The 24,768-nt window shown below is 45.2% G+C and overlaps 2 protein-coding genes across 8 annotated transcripts in view; one reads left to right on the forward strand and one right to left on the reverse strand.

The window, feature by feature from the left end:
- LOC142575189 (solute carrier family 35 member G1-like) overlaps positions 1 to 14,241 on the reverse strand; it is a 175,263-nt gene extending 161,022 nt beyond the window's left edge. For all 5 annotated transcript variants that reach the window (XM_075684303.1, XM_075684305.1, XM_075684300.1 and 2 more), the window contains exon 1: positions 14,100 to 14,241. The gene's annotated coding sequence lies outside the window, so the exon portion shown is untranslated. The remainder of the gene's footprint in view (positions 1 to 14,099) is intronic.
- LOC142575190 (uncharacterized) overlaps positions 1 to 24,768 on the forward strand; it is a 112,531-nt gene that overhangs the window by 42,763 nt on the left and 45,000 nt on the right. The window lies entirely within an intron of this gene.

Raw genomic sequence — 24,768 nt, forward strand, 5'->3', positions numbered from 1 at the left:
CTAGCTTCTTTGATAGCTGTGAAAGTACTGCAAACATTGCCACTCCAAGACGGGAGATCTGCTATTGCAGGCAACGCAACACAATATGGCTTGGTACTCACGACAACAACATTTCGAAGCAATCTCTGGCGCTGCTTAAGGCTAAAGAAGCAGTGGTTTTAATGTGAACGTTCAGTGGATTCCGTCTCGCGTTGCAATTGAAGGAAACAAAGAAACTGACGCCACGGCGCGAGAAGCCCTACCATGTTCCCAAAACAGGGATCCCCGAAGACACCTGCTTATCCACCCTTTCATTCATGATTACTCAGTCGCAAGGAGGCTACCTTCGTGTATCGTATTCGAATTGGCTCAGTGTACACCGCAGGCTTGGTTATTTAAGACGGCATGTTCTGCGTCATGTTTTGATATGAGAGAGACCTGGAACACTTCGTCTGGATATGCCCCCCGCATATACGACGAGAAAGAAAGCAGACACCGTACATGACTGACTCCAGAGAAGTTCTACGTCTGCTCATTGCCTTCCCCCGAGACATTCGCTACGTTTACACTAAGCCAATGAAGTGGGGTTGAGTGGGCTCGTCAGATCAAAATCCTGACGTCGGCTTCATGTGAACGTTAGCGGGTCGGGCTGAGCGAGCGAGCGTCGAGAAGAATTCTGCAAACCTGCCTGCCAAGGGTGCTTGACCCGTTCAACGCGCTTGACAAAATGCACGTAAACGCGGTCGAGTAGGAATGGGTCAGATCGACTGCTCACTCGACTCGCTTGCGCCAAGTTCACGCGCGTAAACGACGCCGTTGTGTAGATGGGTGAGACCAATCAAGCACGCCGTCCTAACTCCGCCTGTCGCAACACGGTTGCCGCCACCGCACAAGTAGCGCGTGACGCATGAGGTTCTAGCAGTCTCATTGTTTCTATTTGAAAGACTTATGAAAAAAATAAATGACAATTTTGAATAAAGAAATGGTGAAAGGCTAGGCATCGCCCCTTATAATTCGGCAGAGCTGGCTATAAAAGGTGTGTATGTTTCCACGTGAAGAGAAGTAGCGTTCATTAAAAACGCGCGGCGAAGAAAAAAAATTGAACAACAGATGGAGCAGCCACCACAGAAATGGTGGTAGATATGTACGTAACTTGCTATCGGCCTATATGCTACAGATAATCTTGCCGTCGTCAGGCTGTTGCTCTTGTCTCAAAAATTCTCATGCGTTGGTCACAGTACAGATATCTCCTGTCATGCAGCACCTGTTTCTTTCACACGAGTTTCCCGACGCCTACTTTCTGCCCGTGTCTGCGTCCTTGTTTAAAGATTTGTATTTATCCGCGTCTTCTCGTTCTCTCTAGTTATCTGTCTCTCGTATTATCATCAAGAATGAGGGAGAAGTGTAACCGTTCACGCATGCGCAATGGTTGTAAGGCGATGAAGACGAACGAGGAACAAGGCAGTCTTTGGGCGGCCAACTGCCCCAAGTCAGAAACCTATTGGCCACGTCACAGGTATCCTTCCGAACAGTATACTCTTGAAAGCACCAGGTCCCGTAGACGTTGCAACACAGTAACGTCTAATGAACGCGCAGAAGTAATCGGAAAGATACTTCGGCGCTTAGACTGGACAGGAATTCGTCGAAGCTACTATTCGAACGCGACGACACCACAGCATAATTTTCGCAACGGCGTGTCAACAACCACGTGCTGTATATGACACGGCAATACAGCGCTATCGCGCACAATAGACGGCATGTGGCAGCAAGCAGCAAAAAAAGAAGGCTACAAAACAGAGCCCTGCTTACAAAACGTCGTGCGTGCGACCATATCGGCATATATAGCTGCGTTCCGCGGGCTATATCGGTCGACACGGTGAACACGTCCGTGCTGTGCATAAAGAGACATTTTTAACCTCTGTCCGCCCACTATCATGTGTGCTGGTGGGAAACTCCAAACGCTCTTCTACACCTCAAAAGCATGCAAGTGCACTTCATACACCATTAAATACCACAGAGATGCAGAATTGACTTTTTCGGCTTAGAAACGAGGCGCCAGATGTCGAAATCATAAAACAGAGTTTACACTTGTGAAACGGATCGTGTCTTTTACTTTTTTGTTTTCTTATAAGGCGCGCAGACACGGTGATGTGCATTGTACAATGATCACGTGCGTCAGCTTGGGTCTTTCTTGCCTTAAAAACAAACGGCAACGAAATTTCGGACTGCGCGAAGGTTCTCGTTTTTGACAGCATCATACCAAAAGTCTGCGTGAAAAATTTGCGCATGAAATGCGGGTAAACGCGTCACAAGAAGCTCGCAAAAATTAGCGTTTTTGACAACAGAACTCATAGAAACGCCGGCCGCCGGAAACAACGAAGCCAGAGCGTTGAGAACGAGCGCTCGCGTGAACGGTCGCGCATGTATACGCGCGATAGGGACATCAGCGCTTTAGAACGATTGTTGTCTGATATGACGCAGGTCACACTCATACCCGCTTACCACCAGGTAGCCAACATTAGGCGATTACCAGGCCAGCGGCCTTTCAAGGTTACTTTAATGGTATCAAGTACCCATATCACTTCAACACTTCAACATCCACTTCCTAACACTTAACACTTAACACTTCAACAACCACTTCCTAAACGCAGTAACTCCATGTAATGAACATATGGAATTGACTACAGGACGCGGTAATATGAAGCAGAGCATCTTTCTTGATCCAACAGATAAAAATGAAGTGTGTCGCGCTTTTATGTGCTTAAATAATACTAAATCACTCGATGCCGATAATTTGCAAATCTCTCCTATAAAACACGTTATACATTTCATCACAGAAGTTCTTGCACATATCTTTAACTTAATTATCGAATCAGGAGTTGTTCCAGAAGCTATGGAAAGAGCCAGAGTATCAGTCATTTTTAAGGGAGGCGATCGTAACATAGAAAGTAATTACAGACCTATTTCTGTCCTTCCTGTCTTCTCTAAGTGCCTAGAAAAAATTATCTTTGTTCGAATTACGCGGTTCTTCAATAAATTTAATGTTCTAACAGACGCGCAGTTTGGCTTTCGAAGCGGCAGGTCTACTGAAACTGCATTGCTGACACTGAAAGAAGCTATAGTTCATCGCATTGAAAAAAAAACGAATTCACACTCGGTATTTTTTTAGATTTCAGCAAGGCCTTTGATTCCCTCGACCACAGCATTCTTTTGCACAAACTAGAATCAAATGGCACTCGTGGTAGTTGCTTATCTTTACTAGAATCTTATCTTCAGAACAGATTCCAGAGTGTACACATTAATAAATGTAGCTCGTCATTCTTACCTATCACTTGCGGTGTACCGCAAGGGAGTATTCTGGGTCCCCTGATGTTCAATGTTTACATCAACGATATCGTGAACATGGACACGACAGTTAAGTACGTAATATACGCAGATGATTCAACGATACTTATCTCTGACATTAACCTGCCTCATCTAATATCCAGAGCTAACGACGTACTTTCGGAGATTACCTCGTGGTGAAAAATCAATAGACTAAAGATTAATCCTAATAAAACTAAAGCTGTTATATTTCATGGTAAAAATAAAATAATGCCTACTCATCATCATCATCATCATCAGCCTAGTTACGCCCACTGCAGGGCAAAGGCCTCTCCCATACTTCTCCAACTACCCCGGTCATGTACTAATTGTGGCCACGTTGTCCCTGCAAACATCTTAATTTCATCCGCCCACCTAACTTTCTGCCGCCCCCTGCTACGCTTCCCTTCCCTTGGAATCCAGTCCGTAACCTTTAATGACCATCGGTTATCTTCCCTCCTCATTACATGTCCTGCCCATGCCCATTTCTTTTTCTTGATTTCAACTAAGATGTCGTTTACCCGCGTTTGTTGCCTCACCCAATCTGCTCTTTTCTTATCCCTTAACGTTACACCCATCATTCTTCTTTCCATAGCTCGTTGCGTCGTCCTCAATTTCAGCAGAACCCTTTTCGTAAGCCTCCAGGTTTCTGCCCCATATGTGAGTGCTGGTAACACACAGCTGTTATACACTTTCCTTTTGAGGGATAGTGGCAACCTGCTGTTCATGATTTGAGAATGCCTGCCAAACGCACCCCAGCCCATTCTTATTCTTCTGGTTATTTCAGTCTCATGATCCGGATCCGTGGTCACTACCTGCCCTAAGTAGATGTATTCCCTTACCACTTCCAGTGCTTCGCTACCTATCGTAAACTGATGTTCTCTTCCGAGACTGTTAAACAATACTTTAATTTTCTGCAAATTAATTTTCAGACCCACCCTTCTGCTTTGCCTCTCCAGGTCAGTGAGCATGCATTGCAATTGGTCTCCTGAGTTACTAAGCAAGGCAATAATGCCTACTCACCAGCCGTTAATTCTTGATTCACAGCAAATAGATATTGTTGATACGCATAAAATACTTGGGGTTTACTTTTCATCGAACTTAAGTTGGGATGCTCACGTTAATTACCTATGTAGGAAAATCTCATCTGTAACAGGAGTCGTGTCTCGCTGCCGTAGTCTGCTGCCACTCAAGGCCAAACTTCAAATATATCACGCATTATTTAACTCACATTTAAATTATTGTACGTTGATTTGGGGCACAACAACAAAAAGAAACATAAATAAAATACTTGTTCTACAAAAAAGGATAATTCGCCACGTTGGGAACATTGAACGTCTGGGAACCACATGCAAATCATTTGAAAGGTTCAGTATAGTTCGGGTTGACATTTACTCATACCGCTTGTTGAACACACTCTACTTTTCAAACAGAGAACTCTCGGACTTTATTACAGCCTTATCATGTCTAAAGCGTCGTGTTATTACAGTACCTACAAGAAACACCAATATATGGTCTATACCTCGATTTCGTACAACTTATAAGTATCAAACTTTGGCATACAACGTCCCAACAACACTAAACACATATGAAAACACAACCAGTTGCAGTAAAAAACAGTTACGTTCTTTCTTTTGTTCTATTCTTTGCTAGTAAAAGATTCAGTATCTATAAATATCTACTATATATAATATATGTGCTGCTTGCAAATCGGTTATTAAAAACATTAAATTTATTTTTGCCGCATTTTAGTGTGTTTGTGTGAGTGGTAAATATGCGGTACTATGTGTCGAAATTTGCATATGCATTTTCATGTGCATCGTATTTCAAGTGTATTTGTGTGATTTATGAATGTTATATTATGCATTGTAATCTGCCTCTTTTCCATTTTTGCCTTTGTAACGGCGTATCTTATTCCTTTTCCTCTGCACCTTGTATAGCCGCTGCCATGTAACGGTTACCAGGGCCCCGTCAAGCCGTTTTTACGGCTTTTAGCCCAGCGGACCTTCTAGCATATTGTCTGGTAAATAAACTTGAATATGAATTTGAATATGGCCAGTATAGTCAAATTGAAATTTTGTTACAGTTGACCATCGTGGTTTTGGCACGAAAAGCCCATATTTTATATATATATACAGCTCTGACTGGTTCTCGCAGCCCGGCATTCCTGCTCGCCAAAGTATCCTGATCTAATAAGTCAGAGTCTTATTTCTCATCACCTACACTATTCACGTCGAGGTATGCGCTCCTGAAAAGCGGAAGACATTTGAGATGAGGATCTGCCGTCCGAGCAGCAAAATGGGGCGTGCGTTTGGGTTAATGTCCGGGGACTTCCTCCTTTTTTTTTTTTTTGAAGTATTACAGTGAACTTAGCCGCCAACGGCTACAGCTTCATTCAGGCTTGCAAACGGTGTTTCGCACACCTGAAGTGGAACCAAATTTTGGAAATATGAGGAACAGTTGGGTACACAAGTGCGAAAGATGCGCGGCTCCGTGAATGGCCGACCTGCAGACAAAGTTCTGGCGGACTGCGAGTCGATATCGACGTGTCATGAGCTATTGAGTTTTCCCATATATTCTGTGTGAATCCGCAAGCACAAAAGGGCATCGAATCGGACGTCATCCTCGTTTTCACTGCTCGGCGCTGTCGGAGACGGTTATTCTAAGGGAGTGGAGCATCGCGCGACTGAACCGATCTGAGTCGAGCGAGCGCGAAATACTCGTATAGCTGTGTGGGTCACGGCGCAAGAAATGCGCTTTCTGTACAGTCTTGACTTCGCGGGATCTGTCTGCCTGTAAATATATATTAAACCGGGGGATCCTTACGCCCATATCTCCCATCTGCTGCCGATTAAAATCTGTAACGAAAGCAACGCTATCGCTTCCCCATATTTGAGTTAGTAGGCAAAATTTCAATGCTTAAAAACAACACTGCTGCTTCACAGTCGCATACCGATTTCTCTGTCGGTCTCGCCTCTCATTTTAACCAAGTTTTGGGATGCCGGTCCATAAGGGCATCGAGGAAAACAACATGACCTAGCACGACTCCATATGGAGCGAGCAATGTCCCACCTGCAGTCAAAATTGGGGAGTCTGGCACGGCGAGAGTTGGTTGGCATAATTTCTGGCAACAATTTTGTCTCTGGCTTCTGCACAAACTATAATTTGTCCAATGATCGAAAAAGGATAACATGAAATGAACGCAGTACAGCAATAAGAGTGTTTTTAGTAATTGTGAGTTGACAGTCAATCGAAGCAAAACAGCTCGTTCAGCAGTTGTCGCGACTGGACACCACCAATTGAAGAACACCGTCAATACAAGTTCAAAACAGTCTGTAAAGTGACGATTGTACAAGTCCAGGAGAGTTAGCCGCGTAAAAGAAACAAAGTTATAAAGAAATAGCACGTTCACTGTAGCACGAATCGCAAAAAACATCGCCAAGCTAAGTTATGTTTGGCCTCGCTTATACCTATACGCAACATCCCACGACTTAAGAGGATGACAAAAAAAATTTTTTTCAGGTATTTACATAGCAGCTTCTGAACAGCTTTAGTGTGGTCTTGCGTATCCGTGGGTGCATATGCCGCTTGTGTATTTTTGTGTTCACTACGTACGTCTCATTTCTTACCCAACAATTGGAGTAGCACGCCAGACAACCAGCCAGACTAATGATTCCGTCTACTCATTAAAATAATCTTGCTACAATAATTTTGACCCTTTTCAGAAGGATCAAATGGGTCGGTGACCAAATATTGTCGACTCTTCACGCAATTTCATTTAGCAAACTAGGTTTAAAGCAACGACGTAACAAGTTGAATGAACTGACTCGAAGCCGACACCTCTGAAAGCTTTCCCTCTTCTCTCGTTTCGCCTTGTCTGCAAAGGGCGACCGAAATATGCACCTGTACCAGGTAAGCCCTACGAAAAAAAAAAAAAACGTTCATTCAAACCAATAAAGCCGTTACTGCAGACTCCCGCCTGACACTTCCACTCCCGATGTGACCAATATTTCGACGCCTTGCACGCCCGCAATTTACGTTTTGCTCAGCCATCGACTTGTCCGTTTCACAAGTTACGTTCGGTCGGAAGCAAAATGTTATGTTTAAAGCAGAAGGAATTGGCGGATAAGTATACCCCATCAAATTTACATCAAAATATCGTGCAATTCACTGTTTGCAAACAAGGGCGCTATAACGTAAGACTATTGCAAACTTCTCTATTCTGCAATCAGCCTTCCGCAACTGGTGAAAAACTTTTTTGGACCACCCCCACTTCACCTGTCTGTCACGCGACGTCACGAAAACCGCGATAGCTCCTCATCTGATATGACGTGAACACAGATCATGCATGATTTGACCGAACAAAAAAAAAATAGTTATTCCTGATTCGACGCCTTTCGCGATTATTCTTCGGCTATTGGTCAAAAGTTTTCGGGCTGCACCCACTTCACCTGCCTGTCACGCGACGTCACAAAACCGCAAAAGCTCACCATGTCAAAGTGACGTGTACGCGTTAAAGATGCATGAATATGCCGAACAAAACTGAATTTTCTTCTGAATAACCGCAGGCTGCCCCGTTCTGAGAGGAATAAAAGATGGCTGTCGCCGATCGCTTAGGCGTGGCTACTCACACCTGCCGGAAAGACATGGGTTTATTTGCGTTTAATAAAACTTCTTGCGTGGCCGTGTAACGTTTTCGAGCCCTTTCGGCACGTTTACGACCTCATTCTGCCAACCCTTCTTTGCTGAGGATTCGTTTTAGCGTCGTTGCCGCCACGATTGTCGACGTGCCACCGCAAGCTAAGTAAGAGAAAGTGGACCAATCGCAGATGCCGGCACCACCCTCTTCATCCGCTTATCGATATTTAATGCAGTGGCTCGGCCCCATCCAATCCCTCTCCACCTGAGCATGCTCTTCGCCTCTTGTGAGCCAATTAGATAAGACAAGCCTCTCAGTGCAGGCAATGTTATTTGGTTTTCAAGCAAACAAAAGTGACCTCCTATGAACGAGGGGAGCGTTTGATTGGTCTGCTCAGACTTCCTGTGGGTCACCGCCCGATGCTTGCGTCAGCGGTTACGCAAATTTGACGTCAGCAGATTGGAATAAAAACATATTGGAATAGTGTTACGTTACAGGGCCCAATAGTGTCTACATTGTCCATATATTGAAATTGTATACCCTGACATTACAATAAAGTATTTGAGTTTCTTAATTGGGCGCGTTCCTTGTACTTTCACGTACTTCAACTCTGAAATTCGACATTTTTTTTTATTTAAAAGAAAAAGAATCAGTGGCCCAATGGCACATACAACTTTGGAACTTATCTCACCGTCGACAGAAGCATCTCAGATACACAGACGTAAAGAAACAGATCACAGCAATGCACGTACCATTACCAAAATAATGAGACCGAAGTTTTAGGAAATACTGCATAGAATTCTTTTTATCGTGGCGACCACACTCGCCGGAAACAGTTAAGCAGACAGCGACGAGGCAAACTATCGAAGAGTCAGCGAAGCAGCAGCAAAGGTCGAAGCAGCTGCCGTGTGCCCCGCGCGACAGGCGCCGACGGCACGAACGAACGAGCCGCACGCGACGAGGTGACACGCCCGATGGCCGCCGAACTTTTCGACGCGACATATGCGAGCTTGTTGTTCTCCATGCAGCGCTCTGATTGCGGTGACGAGAGCTCGCCGAGCTGTCGCTACACACGGACGTCGCACAATTTGCGCAGGCCGACGCAGAGGCAAACGCCGGCGACGCAATTGCGCCGTAGTGTTCTCACTCCTGCGAGTTTCGCGTTGCTAAACACGCACGCTTCGGTGAAAGCAGACGCCGCGCTTGCCGCAGAAGACAGCGCACGCAGCGATGGACGTCACGGCCCGCCCGCGCGGGTCTCGTCTTTCTCAGACAGGCGCGCAAACGTGCACGCATATTTCCTTTCAATGCCGCACAGGCTCGACTATCCTGGCGATGAGCGCGCAAACCACGTCGACGTTTCGCGAGAATTCAGCATCCTCACTGCGTTCATTCTGACGGAATTGTCGCTGAAAAGAAAAAGAAAATGAAAGCGAAAGAAGGAGAGCAATGCATGAATTGAAGTCTGGAGTTTTACGTCCCAGAACCACGATTTTATTATGAGGATCGCCGTAATGGGCGAGGCAGAATTAATTTGGTCCCCGAGTGGGCCTAGCCAGGTGACGTTGAGTTTACGCGAGTCTATTGTGAACCGAATAAAGTTGTCTCACTCCCTCACTCACTCACTCACTCACTCACTCACTCACTCACTCACTCACTCACTCACTCACTCACTCACTCACTCACTTACTTACTCACTCACTCACTCACTCACTCACTCACTCACTCACTCACTCACTCACTCACTCACTCACTCACTCACTCACTCACTCACTCACTCACTCATACCTACAGGCAATCCTTAACGTGCCCAGCAATGTATGGAGTAAATCCCAGAACAAGAGGAAAAAGAGAAAAAAAATACTGCTTTGGCAGCACAAATTACTTATCTGTTGGTGGAAACTGTGAAAACAATTGCGTCGCTTGCTGATACCGATAGGCGTTCTATTTACGCCGATTAAGAGCCATGGCAGGTCTCCCAAATGATGGTTCCTCAACCCTTGTTATCACGTATACATATAATACACATGACGCATCACCGACAGTATCAGCCACTATCAAACACGCATCCCCATCATGTTTCTCGCAAAGAATCCGCGAAAAGACGGAACAAATGCAAGAACAGGTGAAAGTCTCGAAGACTATACATACAAACAAAACGACCACCGACGATCATTTCGAGAAGCATCAGGCGGAGGGTGCACAGAGAGAGACAGGGCAACACAGCAAGAGTCGCAGAACAACGCGTTGTCCCGTCGCTCCCGCTGTGCCAAGTCCTCGCGCCCTTCGCCTATCCGTACATTTGTTCTGTCTTTCCGTTGTTTCTTTGCGAGAAATATGCCGATGTGCGCTTGATCAGTGAAGCATAGAATCACAGAATCCAGCACGCAAATAGTTCAGAGAACAGAAGCACGTAGGACGTGTTGCTATTCTAGTAAAGTCCAGTTATTTTTCCTACATGGTTCTATTCTTTTAACTATAGGCGCGAACACACACACGCCACACAGGCGCATATATATATATATATATATAAGACAAGTAAATGTCAGGAGAATGGTGTCATGGCGCGTCACGGGGTGGACATTAGATGGATGACAGCGTGATAGGGTCACATTCAGAAGTAACAAAACTGTATTTTATACAACAATATCGCCCATCACACAGCTCAGAGGGTCAGGGGCATCACACAATTACATCTGCAGCGACACTGTGTCGAAAAATCTGTATCTAAAAGGGAAAAAAATAAATAAAGGCAAGATAATAAATAACATAGGCAGGCGAAACGGGAAACATTTAAGGCGTTCCATCGAACTTTCTTCGCCGAATGCGGTCGTGCGACGGTGGCCAGTTTGACGTCCACGTCGGCCGCCAAAGAAGTGCACATATTTTGATTGACGCGATTCAACGTCCCCAAGTAACGCAAGGGCTATAAGAGACGACGTCTATATATGACCACTGTAGTCTTGTGTTCGTTTATTACCAGAGACGAATAGAAATGTTGGCTACTAAAAATCCTGCAATCGGAAAATTATAGCTAAAATTGATGCTCTAAACCCAACGAAAATACGGAAAGAAAGAATAGACGCGAAATTGTTTACAATTAACAAAAATGAGTGAGAGAAAAAAGATAAAGCCTACGTTTACAACAAAACCATATACGCTAAAGATAACGCAAAGTTACAAACATACATATCCAGAGGTATAATGGGTACCGATTGGCTCGATTTCTTCCTTAATTGAGCATAATGAAGCCAATCGACATAAAGCCGAGACAACAAGCGAAAGAGAAATTAACTGTTATTTTAATGAAAATATCGAAACGGTAAATAAAATCGAAAATTAAAGCGGACGATAAAGCCAACTCGCAGCCGGAGGTAACCGACCCGAGTACTCGTGAGATGCTCAGCCGACGGAGCCATGTCTCTGGCAATCGAAGAGAGGCTGCGGCACACACGCCCGTCCACATGCGCTCATTAACGGCACAGCGATTCTCGCGGGTGCACACTGCACGACGGAGGCGCGCAGCTTTCGCGACGCTGCTCGATGTGCGCCCCCCCCCCCCCCTTCTTTTTTAATAACGGCTCGGTCCCGTAGCGCAAAGCCTTAGACAGGCTTCGTGGACTTGCGTTGATCCTCCGCGCGCAGTCAACGCCAGCGCACGGCACGACACCCCGAGAACCGCTGGCAGACGCGAGTGCGATCTGGGTCGGGTGTGCGCTCCTTGCGCCGGGCGTTTTTATTGCGGCTGCGGGAGATCTGTCGAAAGGGGACTCCCCCGCCCGTGACTCCGAGTGCAGGCTCCGAGGCGCGGGAAGAGGGGCCTTCCCCTTCGACCTTTTATTGCCTGCCTGTCTTCGCCCTTTTCTGCGGCGCGACAGAGTTACCGGGGCAACGAACGATTGCTGACACGACGGCACGCACAGGCGAACACCCATACGTTTGACGCGCCCGTACACTCTCCCCGTGTGCGCACCGAACGCCGAAAGCTTATGGAGCGTGGTTCTCCCTTTGAAAGAAATCGCAGAAAGCAAGGAAACTAGAACGATGACATTTTTCGTGGCCCGAGCACATAGCCCGTAACGCTCATGTGCGCAACGGCGCTTGGGTACTCTACAGATAAAAAAAGGTGGAAAGTATAATTTCGAGGTCCTACTGGATCGGCAGGAAATACGTTTAGACTACATCTGTTGTCCGCAAGCTCCTGTCCCTAACTAATCCAAAACGGTTTCTGTTTTAGATCAGCTGATGTTGTACTGTACTGTTAAAAGAGGCAGAGAGAAATCACATTTGTGCTCCGAAAGGTGTCGGTGGAGTCCTGAGGTCTGCTGTGACCCCACTTTTGAAGGAGGATAACAGACACCCTGCAGCAACGGGACAAAAGCGAAACATGCGCCAAGGTCATCGCTGGCGAATACGCTTTACCAAATCCGACGCCGAAGAAGCGAGTGGTCATGCCTGCCTCACACCTAGCCATAGCCCGAAAATAACGATAAGGTTCGCCAAAGAAGAAAACCCTAGGAAAAGTGCGCGCTTGTGCTACTCTCAATCATTACGAATGTGCCGCTATCAGCCACTATAGACGGTGGTGCGAAAGTGCCAGTGAGGGGACGAAATTACTCGTAACCGACCACGTGGCAAAGCAGCGTCAGCGCACTTCTACCCGTATTGGCGCTCACGCGTCGTCGGGAGTTCGCAGGCGGGCAGCTTCTAGATTTACACACGCCTCCGTAAAAGCACGGCTCTGCGGTCCAACGAGTTGTTCGGGGTTTGTAATGGAAACTGTGAGACGTAATGAGTGCTTGGTATACGCGGGAGCGTGGCAGTAAAATGGCGTACATATGAGTTCGTCTTGGAACCTAGTTTCCGCCAAGTAATTAAGGTCACAGCACAAGCATGTGCATGTCATTTACACCATGTTGCTAACGTGCCCCCAGCTGTGTACGAACGCGAGCAAAGTGTGCTCCCCTAACCGCTAGGATTCTCTAACGAAAGAGAGAAACGAAACAGCAGCCGTTGAGGGTTGATCGCATGTCTTCACATACTTGTCCAACACCGCAGTCAATCTTCTGCATAAGAATACACTTAAGTTTTTTCATTAAAAAATGGTGTGATGTTGCGACGAACGATGCCAGGTGCCCTACACGCACGCAAGCATATTGAGCAACACCATAAATGCTGTTAAGGCATCAAAGAGGGAGGTAATACCGCCACTGAAGACACGCTTTTTTTATAAAGTGATCATCAGAAGCTTTTTCTCTCGACTTGCTAGAATTTCCCATTGCGGTTCCAGAATGCTTTTAGGGCACTGAAGTCCAGAAAGCAACGAATATAGTAGTGGTGGACTCCAAAAATGATGGGTGTTTGAAACGTAGGTCGCAACATGCAAGTGTGATTCTCAACTCATTGTTGGAGGAATCTGCACGCGCACTTCTTCTCAAAAACCTTCCACGAGAGGATGTGGAAAAAATGTCGAAATAAGAGTGTTGTGAAAACCAGCGAAAGGTGAGGCTAACTCAGGCGGGTTTTTTTCTACGCTGACACACCATGTGTGGTTTCTCAGCGAATCATGAATCACATAACCGCTCGACGAGCTCTGCCACTGATTTTCCGAGTGACATGGAGCTTATCACGCTTCTCCCAACGCAGCAGTTACCTAAACAACCCCCGATCAAACGAAGAGGTACGCCGCTTCGCAGGCACGCGAGGTATACTTACGTAAGCTGTCTCGTCCAAATCGACGTACAACACGCGGAGCGTCACGAGTTCAGACGCAACCGCATTCATTCTTCAAGGAACAACGACACAGCGAAAGGCGCAGAGAACGGCTTTTGAACACCGGCGGAAGGAAGCCGGAATACAGCACCACGCTTGGACCCAAGCAGCTGTCGCGTACACAAAAATTCGCTCAATGAATCAGCGACTCAGGGTCGACATCGCCGTCGCACGCACATCCCGCGAACACTCCGACGCACAGAACGCTGGCGATGTGCCACACTATTTTTAAGCCACTGCGAGGAAGCCGTGCGCTTGCTAGCTGGTTCCTATGTGAACGACCGCCGTGCTTTCCTCTATCTAGACGAATGGAATAAATTGTCTCAACATCGCGAGACAGACTCACTTGGATGCGGTTCGGCTGAGAATCGTGGCTTTGCGAGCGACCGCTGTCGTCGTCCGCTTTGCGGCGCCGGCATGTTGGCCGCGATCGATTCCACTTCGGGGGCAAGCTTTTCGGGCGTCCGCCGGTCGTCTGCTAGGCGCTCCGGACAGGGTGAGTAGAACCCTTAGAACGCGAGAGCTCGGCCAACCTTCAGTTAGGGAGCGCTGTGGTGTTTGGGGGCGCAGCCATATTGAATACGGTCAGCTGCTCGTTGCAGACGGTTTGTCTAAAAGGTTAAGCACTAGAACTAAGTTACCGTGCTAGTGTTTAACGCCAAATGCGCCTGCTCATTCGGACGAGAAATGAAACAAGCAGAGCAGCAGTGAAGCGACCACTTCGGTGCGACAAGAGCACGGGGCCACTTTTTTTGCTGCGGCAAGACGAGACAAACTGCTAAGCTTCTTACTCTTCCTTGTCATTAAAAAGTTATGGTTATTTGAACAGGATCAATGGAAGTAATCGCAAAAACATGTGCAACTAACATGTGGTTGGCAATGGCGCCTGTCTGTGCGGTTAGCGCGCTCACAGCGCCCCGAGCTCGAATCGAAGGCCTTCCGCATGACGCTTCCTTTGCCAGTGCAACCTAACTCGGTCCATAGAGCTTTTGGCCGCTGATGCAGCGTTTTCTCACCACGGATACATGGCGGGTTGTCGTGGAACATCGTTGAACCAAGTAACCAGATGCCGCCTTGCGGCTTAGAAATCAGGAACCAAACTGAAGCTGTAATATTCAGCTAAACCTCACGTGAACAAGGTTGATTGCCGAGGATGCGTTTGTGTGTCGAGACAGCTATACAAGCGTTCTTTCTGACACATTGGTGCGTTCGTGAATGCCAATGAGCGTTTCAATCGTCCGAAGGCGCGAGCAACCGCGAATGAAGGAGAGAGTATGCTGACTGCCTAAAGTCACGCCGATTCAAACCAGTCCCATAGTGAGCTGCCTGTACGTTATGCTAGAGGCTTCGCCTTCATAACTTGATATCGACAAACAGTCTCAAGAAACACCGCAGATATAATACACGACCTTTGCTACCGAAGGGACATAAAGGGACCCATTTGCATGGTGCTTGGCAACTTGCACCATGCCCCATGCAAACGCGTCTGAAATGGCTACCCGTCCTGCCTGAAGCGGGCAAAAGATTAAATTGAATTCTAGTGTTTTACGTGACAAAACCACGATCGTGTTAGGAGGCGTACACCATTGTGCGGGACTAGGGAACAACCAACTGGGGTCGTTTAACCCTTTGAAGGTTTTCGCCGACGGCGGCGGTTTTCTGTCCCGCAAGGTTAGTCGTACGGGTACGGTTCTGACCCTCCGTTTGAAATTTCGCGCCATAATGACGATGCATGCTCGCCGGGAGATGCTGCCATCTCTTAGCACTTACAAGATGCGTTTGAAATTCGTGCTACCTTCTTGTGGAGATAAACAGACTGATTGCTAGCTTCAGCGCGTCGCTCAGACTGCGGCAACGCCCCTTTGGCGGTTTCGGTTTCGCCGCGTTATCGCAACGGAAGCGCGCGAAACGTCATTTTTTTCTTTGTCGGCACTCTCTTGCAGGGCGGTGCAAGTTGATTTCTATTTTGGTTGGCGCTGCTCTTAGCTTGTTTATGATCGCAACGGAGGCGCGCGAAACGTGGTTTTTCTCATTGTCGGCACGCTCTCGCAGGGGCGGCGGAAGTTGATTTTTATCTTGATTGGCACTGCTCTTAGCTTGTTTATCACCACCGCTCACGAGGTATTCTCGCTCTCTGCGGCAACGCGCTTGCGCGAGAGGGTGCCGCAGACCTCTGCCCAAGCAGCCGCACGCAGAGATGTCATGTGTGCTCCAACACAACTCCTCGTTCCAAGAGAACAGACACGCATATTAGGTGTGCAGACTGCGATAAGGCGCTTTGCGTAGACCAGTGTTTCAAGGAGTACCACGCTCGGAAATACTACTGAACATTTTGCAGTTCTGAGTGATGCCGACACCAAAATACTGTTCCTAATTATTTTTTACTATTTATTCCAGACTTTATACATATTGTACATTCAAGATCCGCAATAAAGTAATTTGACCACCTGGGAAAGTTTTTTTTCAAAATAATTCGACCCTCAAAGGGTTAAAGTGCACATAAATATAATATCTATACGATCGTTTTTACATTACGCCTCTATCGAAATGCGGCCGCCACAGCCGTGACCGAACCCGCGGCTTTGAGCACTGCGGTGCATTGCCATAGCCACTGTGCTACCGCGGCGGGTATAAGACGAAAAACAGAAGACGGTGACGCAGTTACTTCGTGTCACAGGTGACTGACTCATGTACGACATTCCAGAGGTTGAGTCAAGATAGAGCATCTTCCTTACGTTTCCGGTTAAATACGCTCGGAAATATTAATTAAGCTTCCTAGGGGTGCCCGAACGGGGATTTTTCAGACCGAATCCAATACGAATCGAATAGCGCAAGAAGCGAATCGAATCGAATATGGAATAGTTTTGGGATAGTTTTCGAATAATGAAGAGCCGTTAGCACAATTTATATAAATCAATGTTCACATCCTAGTATTCTCAAGGTCAGCAAGCTTTTCTCATTACATAGTGCGACACAGACGCTCTTTTTCCAGCCAGTTTCGGTTTCAAGGAGCCTTCCAAGGGGAACTAATTGTTCGTGTAGCTCCCACATGAACTCGGCTATTCAAAATTTTATCGTTGGGATAGGTAGTGTCGAGGATGGCACCGAAGTACTCATTTGCTGTATCCACCTATTGTTAATAATTAGAAAGTTTGACGTAGTAGTCCTGCGGAAACCCGCAAGGTGGAGTAAAGTAATGAACTACTACGTCAAACACTTGCCTTTGCTCCGTGTTGTCGACAAATTTGACTTCGCCCTGCCATCTGCTAGCCGCCTGTTAGCTCAGATGGCAGAGCGACTGCCCCGGAAAGGCGGTGGTCCCGGGTTCGAGTCCCGGACCAGGACGAATTTTTCTTCAACTCTGAGGCTTTTCTTTAGAGGAACCCGTATGGGTTTCCTTTGTAGCAATTGCTACGAACAGGTGAATGTCTCATTTTTCCTTTGCTCATAATTATAAAGTTAATTACCGCGACTTCGCTAACTACGCACTTAATTGCGGAAATTGATCTATATCTGGAGGCTACCAATTCGTACACTGGAATGGTAAACATAACGTTACCGTGATTAATATTTTTCTAATTTTGATAGTTTGGTGCAGCTCAAGAAAAAAACACCCGTATGGGAAGCCGTGCTTTGTTTGCCCTCTGTTCTGGGAGAAATAAGCATCTAATTGAGAATAAATTTGCGCAAAGATGAAGAGAGGTAGGTGGGTGGGGATGTTCTGGGTGGTGTACGATCAAAGGTTAAATTGTGTTGGCTAGTTACAAGCTTTGTAAGATAACTTGTAGAAATGAGCGTTAGGAGTGTATTTCACGAGGTCTTGCGAAAGTTTTCTGAATGTGTGCTCGGAACCGTTATACGACCATTATTCGCAATCTTTCCTAGTGTCCTGTAAGAACTATAGGTGACAACAGCGCACATTCGGTGAAAATGTGGGGCTATTGCAAATAAGGTTCGAAAGTATAACGTTTCTGGCTTAATTAGGGGATTTTAAAATAATTTGAATAGGAAGACGCACCTTATTTAAATTAGTGGGAAATATAGGTAGGCATGTTATGGGTAAGAAAGTCCGCAGTGCGTCGGTTAATTACAGCATTTGCAGTAAATTATTTATGCAAGCACTCCAGGCAGTTAAAAGTATGTTTTACGAACTACCAAGAACTTGTCCCGCCGTCCTGGAATAAATATTATTGTCACCGAGATCAAATTTAGTGAAAGTAGGCGTAATATTTTGACTGATGTGCGCAAAGTTAAATGTGGGCAGGTGGATTATGTCTTTTACGAAACATTTCTAGACAAGAGCTAGAAAGCGTTATAAGGTCGTAATGTGTATAATGCTTCCAAGTGCCCTCAGAACAGAGTTCGTGATAGAGGTCACAACTGGTTAAAAAAAATTGGGGGAGGACGTTAAGTAGTCTGTGGCAGTTTAGCATTTCTGGATTTATTAGAAGCTTTGCATACATTTTTTTTTACAGGCGCGATATGATGAAACGCGCAGAGTGTTTGCCCTCAGTCTCTGGAGGACCACTGAGAATTGCACCAACCTCGTATTTAGCAAAAACGAGAAGGCGGTCGCACGTTATGCCTGATGTTTGTGCAAACTTTCACGACTATACCTTCATTAATAACGACGCTACACAAGCTTTATACGCACGTTTCCTCCGTGCTATGATGGAACGAAATGTGACACACGAGCTCAGATTTGGATGAAATAGAGTCCATGTCATGAGTCATATGTAGGCAACGTTTTAAAGTGTGTGTGTTTTTTTTTTATTCTTTTAATACATACTGCGGAATGAAGTTGCAAGCAGCGTAGGCATAATAATCAAACAGATAATACAAATTAAGCGAATAAACAATGAAAAGTAAACATAAGAAAATATGAGTGGTAAGGAATTTCAGTCATGTATTGTACGTGGGAAAAAATGAAACTAAAATTTGTCTGTTCATGCCAAATAGGACGTTAGTGCACTACCACAGGGGTGTCTGGTCGTTAGTTGTGACAGAAATGAGGAAAGTTCAATTGCTAGTTCATTATGGTATGGTATAGTATGGTATTCCTTATGCGATGGCGCGCACCCACTGTGGGGGATTGGCCAAGATTTGGATGAAATTAGGCTATCTTTATTAAAAACTGAAAATGGTAAAGCTAACTGGAGGAAAAGAACAAAAATAATATGTTTAAGAATTCAAGACAATCTCTTTGTAGCAAGTATAAAATCATCCACGGTTGAGCAAATATCCCTGTGGCACTGTCCAAGAGAGGAGGCTCCTAGAGAAAGGATATTTATAATTGAAAAGCTCAAACCAAGCTGTGTAAATCTTGATTCTAGATTTTTTCTTAAAGAAGTGAAACGGCGGCAGAATAAGAAAAATGCTCTATTGTTTCATCTTCTCCACAGACTGGGCACAGAGGGGAGGGCACCAGACCAGCCCTGTGACGATAGAAGTTTAATTTTGGTATTCGACAACGTAATCGGGTAAAGATGACTTCAGTTTTTCTGGTGTGAAAAGAATTTTTAGGCCAAGGGAATAGGAGGTGTCGATATTCTGAAAAATTCGCTACAGCTGGGTTCAAAAAGTCTTGAGTAATTGTATATCTCCTGAATCTAGTAGACGTCAGGTAAGCTATTGTAGGAAGTAATGGTAATACAGGGCCACTGAGGGCCGCTCTCGCGAGACTGTCAGCCATTTCGTTCATGACTAATCCTTTATGCCCAGGCACCCAAAGCAATCTAATTAAATTTATGTGGGCAGGCACGAGAAAATGAAATGTACGTAAAAGGTTAGTGACACCATTTGCTGTGAGCGAGGAACATAAGGATAGAGAATCGGTTATAATTACTACCGCCGATGTTGACAAATTTAGTTTGCGTAAGGCTAGGACCACAGCTAGAAATTCAGCCGAAAATACGGAATAAAAGTCCGGAATCCTGATTGCAAATGACCAGTTTAGAGCGGGAGAGAAAATGCCAATTCCAGATTTTTCTTCACACTGTGAGGCGTCTGTTGCAATGACCGTACTTATAGATAAACTCAATAAATGGTCCTGTAATAGGCCGTTTAATATATTATAAGAGAGATGTTTTGCATTATTTGGGTAGATGTCATCATATATAATTTGTAGGTTCTCTCGCACATCACAAATAGGCGGTACCTCCCAGAGACGTACATTTAAGGGATTTATCAATGTTTGTACGAAGACCACCTGTGGTGTATGAAAACGATGCCAGTGTACTCCGAAGAAAAGTGCAGGCTGGGAAATGAATATGTATTTCAATCTTGTAATAGGGGATTCATACAATTTCAAGACTGTTTGCACCGTCAGTAACCGAAATCTACACAATATTGAGGGCAACCTGGCTTCTTGGTGTAATATGTTATTGGCAACACATTTCGGTTATCCGCAACACAGTCGCAGGGCTTCCCGCTCAAGTAGAACAAGGGGACCTAATTTATAAGCTGGGGCACCAGAAAATAAAACACATCCAAATTCTAAAATGGGCCGCACATACATTTTGTATATCATTAAAAGTGGATCTCTCCGCATTCCGGACCGACTATTGCACAGCTTACGTAGCATACCAACTGCTCGTACTCCTTTTTTAACTATATGGTCAATATGGCCGAGCCAGTTGAGGGAACCGTCATATACTACACCCAAGTATTTCACCGACTCCACTTGAGGTATAGTCTCGAGGCGATAGGATATCGATATATTAACGGGAGTGTTAAGAGGGAAAACCAATATCGAGGATTTGCTAACGTTAAGTGAAAGGCGAATTTTGTTTAACCAGGTTTCTATGGCGTTGAGGTAGTTTTGTAGTCGATAATATAGAGAGTGAATATCACTGTCTGATGCGAAGAAAGCAATGTCATCCGCGTATACGTATGTTTGTACATCTTGATGAAGAGGAATGGAACACATCAGAATATTAAATAGTAATGGTGAAGTGACAGCTCCTTGAGAAACACCTCGTAATTGATTATATGTACTCGAGGAAACGCCTCTCAGACTGCAGTAAAATGTTCTTCCATTTAAAAATTCACTAATCCAGTTTGAAAAATAATTTGGAATCTCTAAATTTCGCAATATATCTAATAAAATTAAGTGTTCTACACTGTCGTAGGCTTTGGAAATGTCTAATGTCATAAGAGCACCTATTTGCCTCTGTCGCCGTGCTAATTTTATTCTACTTTCTAGGTCCACGTGAGCATGCCAAATTGAACATGATGGTCGGAATCCAATTTGGCAGGGGCTAAGCAAGTCCTTGTTCTGTATAAATTTAATCATGCGGGCATATAGAATTCTTTCAATTAATTTAACCAAATTTGAAGTTAGCGCAATTGGCCTAATGTTATCTATTGTATATCCTTCCCCATGATTTTTAAGAATAGGGATGATTTTAGCAATTTTCCACGCAGACGGAATCCATGAGAAGCGAATTGAGTAATTTACAATAGCTAAAAGGTCATCAGGAGCTTCCTTAAATAAAATTCTGATCATAGTAGATGTTACCCCATCCACACCGGGAGCTGAATCTGGAAGTCGCTCCACGATTTCAGCTAATTCTAACATGGAGATTTCTGTAAAATCATCTGATGCCCTTCGTAAGCGAGAACCACGTGGCAAGACAGAAGAAAATCTTATTTCTAATCCCTTCGCGATTTCTTCTAGTGATTTTTTCATTTCATCGCTACTTAAGATTATAGAGGAAATATTAATTTGACGCGGAAGAATCTTTCTACCGCGGAGAAAACGGAACAATGCACGCTTATTTTTATTGTTAGATAAGAAATCAAAATGCTTACAGTCGAATTCATCTTTGGCTTTAGAAACTGTATGTTTAAAGACAGCTCGAAAAAATTTATAGTCACTCCAATTTTGGGGACTCTGGTTATGCAATAACTTTTTCCAAGCAGCTTTTCTCTTTCTGTAGTCTCGGGTGCATTCTTCATTCCACCAAGGACTGTAAGAATTTCTTTTATTCAATCCAATCTCAAATTGAGCCTTTTTTTGAGAACTTTCCAAAGCGGAACAGATAATCGTGGTTTTTTGTTCTGTAGGCGCATCAGACAGATGAAAGAACATTTCGTAAGCATTTTTTAAAAATGTTGTAATTTATGAAGGTTCGAACCTGATCACTTATGAATTTTACCGGACGTGCAACGTCAAATACCATTGGAAGGTGATCACTGTTTGTCGAACAATCAATAGTCGACCAAGAAGTTACGGATAGACTCGGGCCAGAGAATGTAAGATCTAGTGAAAGTAAGATCGGCCTCTAACAAACGTAATAGATCCGGAGTTTACACACGTGAGGCGATTGTTCAACGACCAGTGCCACAATCGGGTGCCGCATAAATCTGTTCTTAAACCCCATGAGATATGGTGAGAATTGAAATCAGCTGAGATTACAATGTCACGTCCACAAGAGTTAATAACACTATCCAGTGTGCTAGTGTCGTGTACGCCAGATGGAAAATATGCATTAACTATGGTAAAAGGACAACATCCCGGGAGAGCCAATTTTATAGCTAGGATTTCACACTCTGGAGTAGAAACTTGAAATGAAATGTTAGCCTTATGGCAAATTTTAGATGAGATAAATGTAAGTAACCCGCCACCTCTTGTAGGATGGTCTAATCGAAATGACCTGTAGAATTTCAGTTCAAAAGATTTCTCAGGTTTTAGCCACGTTTCTTGTAACATAATTAAATCAGGATTAAGTTGAGAAGTTAAACAAATTAAATCTACTGATGCAGAATATAAAGAGCGGCAGTTCCACTGAAGCACTTTTAGTGATCCTATTTTTTGGAAAGTGCCGCAGTCGAAACTGCCTTCTGCAGAATGTTATCCGTTAGCACAACACTGGACTGACTTTTCTTCGCTTTTGAGTGAGGACCGGGGGAGGAGTCTTCACTAATAGACGACATGGTTCTTTTATATGCTCGAGCATTTTGTTCTACCTCTGTCATCTCCAAATCTGTATTAATCAGATTACAAGTTGTAGGGCCCGCAGAAGAGGGATTTGAAAGTCCAATATCATTATTGCAAGGATTAGCGTCTGATCTTTCATGGTCAGTTGGGTGCTCAGGATCAACTGTTGGCGTTGGTACAGGGGCTGGGCAGGTAGTTTGCATCAAATGAGATAAATGACTAGAAACGGCTTGTGAGATACATTCACCAAGGCTCATTGCCAACCTTTCCATAGCTTTTGTTACTGCCTTTTCCACAGCGGCCTCTATAGTTGCAGTTAGTGATCGGTCCGTTGTAAGACTTTGTCTACCTATTATCCCCGCATAGCCAGATGACCTTTCTTTCACAATGTTTATGACCTCCATCCTTGAGCAGCGTCGACGATCAATTATTTCAATCACCTGTAACTCTTGAGCCCTAACAGAACAGTTTAAATAATTGGCTGGATGATTTCCATCACAGAGACAGCATCGCTCTTCTTGGGCATTACAATCACTTTGAGCGTGTTCTCCCCCACATGCGCAACAACGTTGTCTCGATTTACACCCTGCCATACTATGGCCGTATCGCCAGCAATTGCGGCATTGAATCGGACGCGACGCCAGGGGTTCAACTGTGAACACAAGGGGCCACACCTTTAGCTCTGACGGGCAGGAAGTTCCAGCAAAAGTCGCAATCACTGATTCTGTTGGGACCCGCTTATTGTCTACCACTCGAGTGCATCGGTAAACAGCAATTACTCCAGACCCAGACAATCTCTCAAGTGTTTCAGCGGGAGAAAGGTCAGCATCGACACATCTGACTATTCCCTTAGTGCAGGCGAGGTGAGCAGGGATGAAGGCACTCACCGGTAATGACGCGAATGACGAGCACTTTAGCAAATCCGCGACACAGGACTGGTCTGGCGATCGACACACGATAACTCCGCTGCCGAACTGCCGAACTTCCGTGATGGTCTGGTATGAAGAGGTAGCAGCTTGCAGGGATTTCTGGATCGCCTGGGGGTTGGTCAGACGTATAAAGCCTCCATTTGAAGGAACCAGAGCCACCGGGATGTTGCTCACACCACTGCCGATGAACAAATCTAGAGGTAATTCATCCGTTGGAATAGAGGCCGCCCATGGGGACAAACCCCTGCCTGGGGAGTTTTTGGACATCAGCCTATAGAAGAAGGTGGCGTTAGAATTAGTGAGAGCTCAAGAAATAAGATTAATACAGCCTAATATCACCCAAAACCTGGCCAAGTGACAGAAGCCGCAGCCACCAGCGCAGAAGAGACCGGAAAAAAAGCGATCGTGGTCTTCTTGCGTGCGCAGATTCACGAGCTTGGAGTGACTGCATTTGATTGTACGGCATTATTTCACCGAGAAAGCCGGATACAGAAAATTTGTCAAATACAAACCTGACAGCTTTTCTTTTGATTTTTTCTAGTTGTTTAATGTTGACTTTTATGCATGGGTCCAAAACGATACATGTATATTCTAGTTAACGTCCGATTAGTAAGAGGTATCCGAGCAATTCAATATTAGTAGGAGTATAAACTTTACTTTGGTCCACGATGGAGTTTAGAGAGGAGAGGAGTGGGAGAGCCCGTCCTCTTCTTCCTGAGGCGGCGGCCAGGCCTTGCGCTCTGGCGGCGTCTTCGGCCATCTGGACGACCCGGAGTTGAAGATCCAGGTCTGAGCTGAGCAGTGCAGTCTCCCACTGCCCTAAGGTAGTGATGGGAAGGGGAGGCAATAAGCTAGTGCGTTTTCTGGTCCTTATCAGGGGACATGCCCGCATGATGTGGTGAAGATCGGCTCTACCTGCGCATAATTTACAATCCGCTTTATATAGCCCGGGATAGAGGTGACTGTACGTCACTTGGTTTGGGAAACTGTGCGTCTGTAAAAGGTGCCAGGTAACTGATTGCTTTTTATCTAAATTTTTGTGAGCGGCAGGGTAATGTCCCCTGGCCTGGCGGTAAAATTGTAGAATTTCTTTGTAGGATACCATCCGTTCCCTGCCTGAGTGGTGGAGAGATTCGAACTGCTCA

This window comes from Dermacentor variabilis, chromosome 3 (genome assembly GCF_050947875.1).
Source record: "Dermacentor variabilis isolate Ectoservices chromosome 3, ASM5094787v1, whole genome shotgun sequence".
NCBI classification, from domain to species: domain Eukaryota; kingdom Metazoa; phylum Arthropoda; class Arachnida; order Ixodida; family Ixodidae; genus Dermacentor; species Dermacentor variabilis.